Below are 12,502 nucleotides of genomic sequence, written 5' to 3' on the forward strand. Positions count from 1 at the left end.
TCTGGAAATAGTTTATATATTCTTTAAAATAAGGTGTATTCTGCTGTTGTTTGGTGGACTAGTCCAAAAAATACCTTAGGGCAAGTTGGTAAATAGTCAAGTTTTCTCTTTCCTTGTTAAATTTTTGCCTGGTTATTTTGTCAATTATTGAGAAAGGTGTATTGACATCTGTACCCCAAACTGTGGAACTATCAATTTTTCTCTTTAATTCTGTCAGATTGTGCTTCATGTTTTTTGTGCCTCTGTTGTTAAATGTGTGTAAATTTTTACTTGTTACGTGTTCCTGATGTATCAAGCTTTTTAACATTATGAAATGTGGGTTACATGGATGGCTCAGTGGTTGAGCGTCTGCCTTTGGCTCAGGTCATGATCCCAGGGAGCCTGCTTCTCCCTCTGCCTATGTGTCTGCATCTCTCTGTGTGTCTCTCATGAATAAATAAAATCTTAAAAAAAAAACGTTATGAAATGTGTCTTTTCACTTTAAAATATATTTTATCTGATATTAACATAGTCATTCTGACTTTTTTATGGTTACTCTTTGAATGATAATTTTACTTTAAATCTATTTGTGTCTTTAAATCTAACGTGTATTTCTTGTATATGGCATATAGTTAAATCTTGCCTGTTATACTGCCTTAAACTCTCTCTTTTAATTGTAGTTTTTAATCCATTCACATTTAATTAATTATGATATGGTTAGATTTACATCTGCTATTTTGCTATGTGTTTTCCAAATGTCTAATGTAATATTTTTTCTATACTGCATTCTTGTTTTAAACAACTACATTTAGCATATCATTTTAATTCCTCTGGTTATCTTTTTAACTGAATATTTTGTACTTATTTTTATATTTGCTCTAGGAATTACAATATGCATATTAATTCATGATTATCTACTTAAGGTCAATACTGATCAATTCCAGTAAATTATAGCTACATCCTTGGTACTACTATTGTCATACATTATCTGTATATGTTATAAATTCAACAATATAATGTTATGATTGTTGCTTCCATACAATCTTGTCTCTTAAATTAAGAAATGAAAAAAGAACTATAGATATTTATACAGGTTTTTATATTTACCCATATATTTACCATTTCTGGCACACTTCATTTCTTCCTGTGGATTTAAGTTAGTGTCTCATATCATTTCCTTTCAGCCTGAAGGACTTCCTGACTGAATTCTTTCAGTCTTGTTTAATCTGGAAATACCTTTTTTTTCCTGAATTTTCATTATATAATTCTTCGGTGATAACATTTTTTTCTCCCAGCACCTTGAATATATCATCCCACTGCCTATTGTCTGGTCATTGTTGTTGAGAAGTCAGCTGTTAATCATATTGTTGTTGTTTCTCTACACTTGATAATCTTTTTTCTCTTGCTACTTTCAAGATTTTCTCCTAGTAACTGTATTTTTGAGCTTCTTGATATCTCAGTTAATGTTTTCTTTGTTTAATCATATTTGCAAAGGTTTCAGCCATTATTCTTCAAATACTTTTCTGCCCTCTCTTCCCTGTTCCTAAAAAAAAAAAAAAAAAAAAAAAAAACTTTAGTAATTTTACTTTGTGTTCTTAAATTAGTTCTATTGATCTAGCTTCAAGTTCACTGATTCTTTTATTTTTTTAAAGATTTTATTTATTAATGAGAGACACAGAGAGAGAGAGAGAGAGAGAGAGGCAGAGACACAGGCAGAATAAGAAGCAGGCTCCATGCAGGGAGCCCGATGTGGGACTGGAACCCAGGACTCCAGGATCACGCCCTGGGCATGAAGGCAGGCGCTAAACCACTGAGCCACGCAGGCGTCCCCACTGATTCCTTAAAAAAAAAAAAAAAAAAACAGCACTTAAATTGCAGTTGATCACATCTAGTGAATTTTTCATTCTAATCATTTCACATTTGTAAAATAAAGCCTATAAACCCTAAAATTTGCTTCTTTTAATAATTTCTATTTATATTGATATGCCATATTTGTTCATTCATTCTCATCATAGTTTTCTTTAACCTTTAAACATGGTTTCCTTTAATTCTTTGAACTTATTTATAATAACTGCTTTGAAGTCATTTTATGCTAACTCCAATATCATGACCCACCTAGACTCAGTTTCTGTTGATCGCACTTTTCTTGAATATGGATCATATTTCCCTGTTATTCTGCGGATGCAAGCAGCCCTAGGCAAGAACTCCACGTACTGATACTATTCAGTGGTTCTTCACAACACTTTTCAATTCGTTGCTTCCCTCTGGTCTATTTCCAGAACGTGAAAAAAAAATTAAACAATTTTTTCCAGGTTTATAGTTGTTTTGAGGTGAATGGATTTGTCAAAATTTTCATTCTGCCCAAGCTAGAAGTCCTTTCCTCTTAATTCTGTATTTTTAACACCACAAAGTATTTTTTTGTTATTATTGTTAATAGGCCATTTTTGTTTAGATTTCTCTACATGTTTATGTATTCACTTTTTCTTTATGTATTGTGGACTACCTGCTGGGAACATTTTCTTTATTCCTAAAATTAATCCTTTAGAAGATTTTTTTAATTTAGGTTTCTTGGTAATAATTTCACATCTATTTTGTTACTCTAAAAGCACTTAAAAAATCATTATTGAAATATAATTTTGCTGTACAATTTTAGGTGGTTATTTTTTTCTTTTTTTTTTTTATTTTTTTTTTGGTGGTTATTTTTTTCTAAGCACTTTGAAGATACTCCATTTTTTTATGCTTCCATGATTGTTTCTAAGATGTCTTCTTTTTACCTGTCCTTTTTTTTTTTTTTTTTTGGCTATTGTTAGAATATATCTTTTTCATCTTTTTCATCTATGTTGTTTTTCAAATGTGTCAGCAATATATCTAGGAGTGGGTTTTTTGGTTTTACTTTGTTTTTGCTTATCCTGTATGGTAAATACTATTGTTGATATATCTGTACATTTATTATCTGCATATTTTATAATTTTATATTTTTATATTAAAATATATCTGTATATTTTATCATTTCTGGAAAATTCTAAGCTATAATCTCTTGGAATACTCCATCTCCCATATTCTTTCTTGAAATTGTCTTAGAGGTATGTTAGCTCTTAAATTCTTCTTCCTATTTTCTATTTTAACCTTTTTGTGCTTTATTATTGGAAATTGCCTTATATCCATCTTCCTTTCTATTTTACATCTCTTATCCATATTTTTCTGTAGCTAATCTGTTCACTCAGAAACAGATTTTTTTAAAACTTCTTTTTTTCTTAAAGATTTTACATATTTATTAGAGAGAGAGAGAGAGAGAGAAGAGCAAGGGGAGCAGCAGAGGGAGAGGGAGAAACAAGTTCCCCACTGAGCAAAGAGCCCAATACGCTCCATCCCAGGACTGCAGGATCATGACCTGAGCCAAAGGCAAATGCTTAACCAACTGAGCCACCCAGTTGCCCCTAAAACTTCTCTTATTCTACTTTTCATTTCTAAAAGTTTTATTTACTTTCAAGTTTGCCTAATCATTTTATTTCTTGTTTATTGATAATTTAAAAATACCATTCTATATTTTAGTTTTTGTATTCTTTATCTGATCTTCTAATATATGAAATTTTTGGAGGTCTAAATTTGTTATCATTTTGCTGACTTTTACTCGTGGTAACTTGTTTCCTTGTGTGTTTGGTATTGTGGGGAGTTCACATAATTTATTAAATTCAATATATAGAATCATGAAGGTCTAAATGGGATTACTTTCCTTCAAAGAGGATTTATGCTTGCTCCTAATAATAAGCAGGAGTGATATAAATATGGAACAATTTCAGCCCTGTTCATGAGGTGTTTTTTATTATCTTCCTGTTAATTATCTGAATCTTGAATTCTGCTTTTTTACTTCAAGGCAGGATCTACATTCTGCCTCGCAATATAAGTGTTTGTATTGGCATCTAACTCCAGTGAAACCTCCACTTCAGAATTTACTAACCCCTCACAATTCTGTTTTCACATCACTGTCTTTATTTTGGCTCTTGGAAATTTCCTTTACTTTATTGAATGGCCAGCAAAGCTTTAAAAAATATATACTTGTTGTATTTTATCCAGGATGTCATTATACAGTAGTAGGAAAGCCCTTCAGAGTGTGTAATCCAACAATTTGCTGGAAACAGACCTCTCAATATTAATGTTTTCAGAAGAATTTCTGAAGGCATTATGTTCCAAAAATTTTTTATCTTGATTGTGAATGTATTAAGTATATCAATTAATAAGGGGATGAATGTATTAAGTATATCCATTAATAAGGGGAGAAGTAGCATTTTTCTATGCTTATATTTTTTCTATTTATTTCCTTATGTCCATCTTGTTTATGCTTTTCAATATGTCTTGAATATTTCTTATCAAGTTCTTAACTAGACATCCTTTAGATTTTTTTCATGGTAGTTGTCATCATAATGTTTTTATCTTATATAGTAAAACTTTCAACTTTTGCATATTATGCAACCAACTACTTACTAAAGATTTTCACATTTCTAAAAGTCTTCAGTTGATTCTCTTAGATTATCTACATATTCAATCGTTTTATCTGCAAAATAATAATACTTTTGCCTCTTTCTTAGTATTTTCGATTTTATAATTTTGTCTTTTGCATTGGCTATGACTACCACAAACCTACATATTCTTGCACTAAAACTTTCCAAGATACGAGATATCTATGTAGCATATACTGAAACTGAAAATTAAACAACTGACTAAAATTATCTATGTGCAAGTGTTTTAGGCCTTCAGCTATTATTAGAAGGGCACATTATGCCAACAATAAGTTGGTTTTAGATTTGTTTTATTTTTGGACTCAGCTTCCAAGTGATTAAATTAATTGCATCCTAAATTTGATCTCTGAGAGATTTATGGGTTGGAGTCTCAAAAGGGTATCCTCAGCTATCCACATAAATATACAGTATCAGGTGATTTTTTAAATTATTTCAGTAATATCTAAATCTCTTCTAGGCACTGAAAGACGTGTCATAATCTTTAGGAGCACTGTTAAATAACACTGTATCTGTCTTTTCTCTAGAGTAATATAATTTTCCTTAATCTTAACTATTAATTTTTCCATTTTCCTACCCTTTCATCCTTTTCATGAGTATTCTGTAAGCTTTCTCTAAAAAGCTTTGTCTTTCTGAGGTTATGTAACTTATTATTGACTCAAAATCAGTCTAATAAGTATCTACCTGGTATAAAGAGGGATAATTACAAATTGCTGCATATTGCTCTTCTTTTCTGGATGCTAGGATTTTATTTGCTTTTTTAACAGCTTCATAATTAGACTTATTTTCAGGTTGTGATACTTCGTTCTATAAGTCCTTTTCAGTCATACATGCATATAGCCTGTGTTTTATAAGTCATATCAACTCTTCTCTTCTTTGGATAATGTCATTAGAAAGTATTAATAGACCTTTATTAGAATAAGGAAACCATTATATGTTGTGTCTGGACTTCAGCTCACACACTCTCTAGACCTAATTGCTTGTGACAACAGTGAGTGGATAACATAGCCATGTTGACTTGATAATTCAGCAATAAAATGTGTATTTATATTAAAAACAATACTCAGTGAGTAAGAATTATAGGTCCGTTTTAAACTTGAAGAAGTATTTGGTCATTAAAAGTTAATGATAAGGGCAGCCCGGGTGGCTTAGCAGTTTAGCCCCACCCTCAGCCCAGGGCCTGATCCTGGAGACCCGGGATGGAGTCCCATGTCAGGCTCCCTGCATGGAGCCTGCTTCTCTCTCTGCCTGTGTCTCTGCCTCACTCTCTCTCTCCCTTCCTCTCTGTCTCTCATGAATAAATAAATAAAATATTTTTTTAAAAAAAGCTACTGATAAGCCTTAGAGAGATGGATAACTCTATAACTGGGGCAACAAGTACACAATATGAGCCAGAAAGTAAGAAACTAGTGCCAGAGGGGCAACTGGGTGGGTCATTCAGTGGAGTATGCAACCCTTGATGTCAGGATCATGAATTCGAGCTCTATATTGGGTACAGAGACTTCTTAAAAACAAACAAAAAAAAGTAGTGCCAGAAAATAAGAAAGTGCTCAAACACCCACCCAAGTGATGAGAGTATGTTGAAGGGCTGACATAGCCATCTGAAAGGACTCCCAACAGCCAAAGCTGGAACAATTTGAACAAAAAAAAATAAATGAAATAGTATCAAATTATAACTCAAAGTCTAAAATAAATATCCCCAAGCCCATATTGATATAATTAAATGATTAAATAAATGAATACATGAGAAAGAATAGACAAGTATCGCATGCAGGATTCCAAATAACTTACATAAATTATCTACTTTTAAAGAGATGAAGCAGAAATCCCTGCTTCACAAGTGTGAGCTGCACACTCTTTGACTTTCTCTCAAAGGGTAAATCATGGAAAAATATTTTTTTTTAAAAGGGAGAATGTGATTTTATAGTGGAGAATGCTGGCAAACAATCTCAAGACAGGTGACTAAGACTAGTATCAACAATGATAAGTCATATTGATAGTATCGAAAGCAGTCATATTGATAAGATTTGAGGAGAATGGTATTTTACCTCTGTGGTCTTCCTCCCCAAAACCTGTAACTTCATTCTACTCATGAGAAAAACACCAGGTCAATTTCACAAAAATTTATTCTTGTATCCTTGTATTTTGAAAAAAAAAAAAAAAAAAGGATTCTTCAAAACTGTCAAGGTCATAAAAAATAAAGTCTGAAAAACCATCACAGCCAAGAGTAGTCTAAAGAGACAAGAGGTGTTATAAGCAACTGGTAAATTATTGAAAACTACATCTGAAACTAATGATGTACTGTGTGTTAGCTAATTGAATTTAAATAAATAAATAAAATGTGGTATCCCAGATGAGATCCTGGAACAGTAAAGGACTATTAGGGAAAAACAGGGTAAATCTGAATAAACTATGGACTTTACTTAATAGTAATATATAAATATTGTTTCATTAATTTTGACAATATACCATACTAACAATGTAAGATGTTAATAATAGAAAAACTGGATATGGGGTATATGTCTCTGTACTATCTTTGTAATATTTACATACATCTCAAACTGTTATAAAGTAAACAGTTCATTTAATAAATAATTTTTTAAGTTAGTAGTAGAGCTTTGTTTCTTTCATGTTTGGTATTTAAATGACTATCATGTATAAATAAATATCATGTATAAGTTGATAGTGTCCCAATCAACTTCGGTGGAGAAGAACAAGAAGTGATAGCTAATTTGTTAAGATAACTGGGATTTTGGGCAGCCCGGGTGGCTCAGCGGTTTAGCGCCGCCTTCAGCCCAGGGCGTGACCCTGGAGACCCGGAATCGAGTCCCACGTCGAGTCCCACGTCGGGCTCCCTGCGTGGAGCCTGCTTCTCCCTCTGCCTGTGTCCCTGCCGGTCTCTAGTGCATAAATAAATAAAATCTTAAAAAAAAAAAAAAGATAACTGGGATTTTAAAAGATCTCAATAGACTGGAATGATAGACTGATCTTCTGTAAGATTCAATTTCATAAGGCTAAATTTAAATTTATGTTCAAAAATCAACTGCATAAGTAAATCGGTTGCAAGCTGCAGAATATATGTGAAAAAAATCTTAGAGGCTTTATTTTATGATAAATTTGATGCAAGTCTGTAAGTTTTTGCTATCTAAAAAGTCAGCTCCTGGCTGGCTCAGTTAGTAGAGCATGCAACTCTTGTTCTCTGGGGCATAAGTTCAACCCTACATTGGATATAGAGATTATGTAAATAAATAAATAAAAATATGGGGTGCTGAGGTGGCTCAGTCAGTTAAGCGGTTGGCTCTTGATCTCAGCTCAAGTCTTTATCTCAGGGTTCTGAGTCCAAGCCCCACATTGAGCTCCTTGCTAGGCATGGAGCCTACTAACAAAATAAAATAAAATAAAATATAAAATAAAATATCAATAGTCATCTACATTAATAGTATTTAGAATGAATAGTAATGTTGCTACTCTGTTTTAGTTAACAACAACAACAAAAAACCTCCCTGAATGTGGAATTCAGTTTAGGAATGGTGCACTTTAAAAGATACAAGACAGATTGGGGCAGATTCAGAGGAGAAAAAGTACGAATGAGGAACACATTTTAGAACACAGTCAGTTTCCTTCACATATTTGAAGAGTAAGTGTGAAAAAAATGAGGTTAATTTCATGTGACTTTAGAAGACAGGTTAGAAATTCCTGCTATTCAACTATTTATGGGGAATTCAACTATCTATGGGGAGTTTTAGTAGAATAAAATGCCCTTAGCTTTTATATTCTTTGATATTCTGTTGAATTAAAAAATTTCAAAATGCATTATTATTCCCTGTGTCAAAAGCCAAACTCCACATACTGAATAAAACAAAGCATAAAGATGAGTTCATTGCAAGGCTTTTGACTTGCAAACCAGGAACTCAAGAATGCAGAAGTGATGAATTCGAAGTTGCTTACAAAACAAGAGATTTTTATGAGATGAATGCAGAAGTTATTTGGCTTTTTCAGCTGATTGGCTGCCTAGTAGTTTTCTTATTTGGATCAGGATAGCTGAGCCACAGGAACAAGGAAGTCCAGAGATGATGAAAACAGACTTGGAGTTTGGGGGATTGGCTGGTGTCCTCTGCTGATTTGCAAGAAGAGCTATAAATTCCTATAAGGTTAGATTGTTTTCTTTATGCACCTGCATTGACCCTTCCCATTTTGTCATTGACATAAATGACTCCATTTTAGTTTAGTTCTACATCTGATACTAGTTAATCTTCTGAAGACTAAATATTAGGCATTGGGGTAGCAGCATAGCATAGAGTGAATAAAATCATAGTCTTTGGAGCGATTGTCTGTGTTCAAGTCTGGTTCTGGGGACCCCTGGGTGGCTCCAGGTGTGATCCTGGAGTCCTGGGATCGAGTCCCACATCAGGCTCCCTGCATGGAGCCTGCTTCTCCCTCTGCTTGTGTCTCTGCCTCTTTCTCTGGGTCTCATCTCTCATGAATAAATAAGTAAAATCTTAAAAAAAAAAAAAAAAAAGGCTGGTTCTGCCACTTACTATCTTGGTGAACTGGGGCAAGTTACTTAACTTCAATATGTTGTAGGTTTTACCCAAGCAAAAGCAATTTTTTTCTTCATTTGTAAAATGAGTTTATTATAAGGATTTAATAATTTCATACTTATAAAATGCTTATAATGGTAGCTGATACTTTGTAAGCATTATAAATATTAAAAAATAATGAGGATTTTTAGTAAAGGTTTTAAGAGGCTCTAGGATTAGGACTGAACTCTGTATTTTGTTGCATTTCAATGTTAAAATATATAATTTTTCTTCTAATTTACAACTTCGGTGCTGTTTTGTTACATATTTTTTAAAGGTTTTATTTATTTATTTGAGAGAGAGAAAATGAGAGACAGAGCATAAGCAAAAGGGGAAGAGCAGACAGAGAGGGAGAATGAGCAGGGAGCCCAACCCCAGGATCATGACCTGAGCCAAATGCAGATGCTTAACCAAATGAGCCACCCAGGCGCCCCTGTTTGGTTATATTTTTTAATAAAAGGGAATCTGTTCATGGCACAATTATAAAATAATCTAGTAAGATCAGTAAATTAATGATCCTTTGCTATGTAGATATTTATACATTAAATTCTTACTTTATTATTTTCCCCCACATTTACTCTATATCGAGTGTAAATTCCAAAGTGTTTCTCCCCCAAATATTTTAAGACCTATCTTTCATCACTGTTTTGCTCATCCCAAATGCAACAATACCCTTGCTTAATCAATTTATGTTTCTGGAATTGCAACATAAAGGTCCCCAAACAGCACTTGAGAAACTATGATTTATACTTAATGTGTTACAGGTGGCTTCTTATGAGAAATGCTTATTTTATGTTGTTAAAATGATAATTTTCCAAATTCTCAAGTTGTGTTCCTGTTAAAAATTTACTGTAGTTCACTTACTTCCAAATTTGGTTTTGCATACACATTCCCAAATAATATTTTGACTGTAAGTTTACAAAAGCAAAATTACTATTAAAATCTTAAATAAAAAAAAAAAAAATTTAAAAAAAAAATAAAATCTTAGTAGAAGTAGATGTTATTAACAAATTTGTAACAGGATTTCCTGCTATTAAAACATCATAAGGGGATCCCTGGGTGGCTCAGCGGTTTGGCACCTGCCTTTGGCCCAGGGTGCGATCCTGGAGACCCGGGATCGAGTCCCGCGTCGGGCTCCCGGTGCATGGAGCCTGCTTCTCCCTCTGCCTGTGTCTCCTCCTCTCTCTCTGTCTCTCTCTCATGAATAAATAAATAAATAAATCTTTAAAAAAAAAACATCATAAGGTATTTAGACTAAATTGTACCATATCCAGATTTGTTCTTTGGATTATCTGGTTAAAAAAAGATTTACCTCAGATCATTATCAAAACCAATAGGGTAGTGAAAGGATGGGTTAAATAGATGATGGGGATTAAGTAAGGAGTGCACTTATGAGAGCACAGAGTGATGTATGGAAGTGTTGAATTACTTTACTGTACATCTGAAACTAATATAACACTGTATGTTAGCTAACTGGAATTAAAATAAAAACTTTAAAAAAACAATAAGAATGTATGAAAAAAAAAGAATGTATGGATGAGGGAATCTCAAATATACGTTACAACAAACTAAGCAGCTGCTATACATTTTAACGTGATCTGTTACATTGATTTTTGAGAGGTGTTAGCTTAAAATTCCAATTTTAAAAAATATAATGAAATGAAGGCAATAATCATGTCTTGAAAACACATTTGACTGTATATTTGCTAAGTTAATGTTTTATAATTTAAAAGCTACTTTAAAAAAGAATATAGGGACCAAACACATGGTTTCAATAAGCTTTGGTGTGATACTGCAAACATCTTTTGTTGATCTAAAAAGTGCATTATCCTAGAGTAATACAACTAGGTTGAATTTAAGATACACCTGCACAGATTGTCAATCAAATACCCATTATTTTGGTGCAAGATAATTTTTTTAAAAGATTTTCATTATTTATTCATAAGAGACAGAGAGAGGCAGAGACATAGGCAGAAGGAGAAGCAGACTTCCTGTGGGGAGCCTGATATGGGACTCAATCCCAAGACCCTGGGATCATACCTTGAGCTGAAGGTAGACACTCAACTGCTGAGCCACCCAGTTGTCCCAGTACAAGATAATTAATCCTGTATACTCTGTATGTAATATCTTCAGAAAGCACTGTTTTGTTAATGATGAAATGAAGATGATTACTTTTTAAAAATTTAAAATGATAAATGAATTTTTAAATGCTATGAAAACCATCATTTCTGTACCTTCTAATGTTTAATGACATTCTATTCATGATGAATGATCATATGAATAAACTATGTTAGCCTGATTTGGTCAGTTTTATCTCTCCTGGTTATTCTTAAGGAAAGATTATAGATCTACTAATTGTTGGACCTTCCTTGGGCAAAATCATTTATCCTCTATTCAAGTCATTTGACTGCTAAAATTGTTTCTGGGAATACAAACAATTTTATATATTTAAGTACCTCCCTGAAGGAAGTAAATTTAATGCCATCCTTGTAGTACTCAAGTCAGGAATTACGGAGTTCTGTCTTTTGAGTTTCTCCATAATAGAAAAGCCACAGACACTACATTAAACATATAGAAGAAACTCAATACAGTAATCTATCAGGTTTTCCCCTAATTGTTCTCTTGTTCAGTTACTTACAAAAACTTTTATTGTGCCTAATTTATGTCAGACTATGTTATGTATTAATAGTATTTTTTTTTTTTTATTTATGATAGGCACACAGTGAGAGAGAGAGAGGCAGAGACACAGGCAGAGGGAGAAGCAGGCTCCATGCACCGGGAGCCCGACGTGGGATTCGATCCTGGATTGCCAGGATCGCGCCCTGGGCCAAAGGCAGGTGCCAAACCGCTGCGCCACCCAGGGATCCCTTAATAGTATTTTTTAAAGACACCAAATATAAGATGGTTGTTCTTAAGGAATTCACAATTTAGTGAAACAGTCACACAAGTAACAAAAACTTATAATGCAGTTTGAAAATGCTATGATTGGGTGTGCAAAAACATAGTAAAGAGGGGCAGCCCCGGTGGCGCAGTAGTTTAGCGCCGCCTGCAGCCCAGGGAGTGATCCTGGAGATCCAGGATCGAGTCCCACGTCAGGCTCCCTGCATGGAGCCTGCTTCTCCCTCTGCCTGTGTCTCTGCCTCTCTCTCTCTCTCTCTGTATCTCTCATGAATAAATAAATTTTAAAAATCTAAAACAACAACAACAAAACCATAGCAAAGAGGTATCCTAACTGTATCTGAGATGTCTTGCGGAGGTTCTTCAGACGAGATACTAATTGAATCAAGACTTAAAATTGTGTATAAATTACTCAGGAAAATTTGGAGTAGGATAAAGAGATGAAAAGGATATTCTAGGCAGAAAACAGCATTTGCAAAGTTTCAAAAGTGTGTGGCATATTATAGAAAACACTAAATATTTAGCTATAAC

General features: G+C 33.5%; 1 long non-coding RNA gene across 1 annotated transcript in view; it reads right to left on the reverse strand.

Annotated features, from left to right (window-relative positions):
* Positions 1 to 1,643: 1,643 nt before the first annotated feature.
* Positions 1,644 to 12,502, reverse strand: part of LOC144281973 (uncharacterized) — a 66,821-nt gene continuing 55,962 nt past the window's right edge. Inside the window, exons 3-4 of the long non-coding RNA XR_013350353.1 lie at positions 6,056 to 6,119; positions 1,644 to 1,818 (exon numbers count right to left, since the gene is read on the reverse strand). This is a non-coding gene — a long non-coding RNA (uncharacterized LOC144281973). The remainder of the gene's footprint in view (positions 1,819 to 6,055; positions 6,120 to 12,502) is intronic.

This window comes from Canis aureus, chromosome 13, assembly GCF_053574225.1.
Source record: "Canis aureus isolate CA01 chromosome 13, VMU_Caureus_v.1.0, whole genome shotgun sequence".
In the NCBI taxonomy this organism is placed as follows: domain Eukaryota; kingdom Metazoa; phylum Chordata; class Mammalia; order Carnivora; family Canidae; genus Canis; species Canis aureus.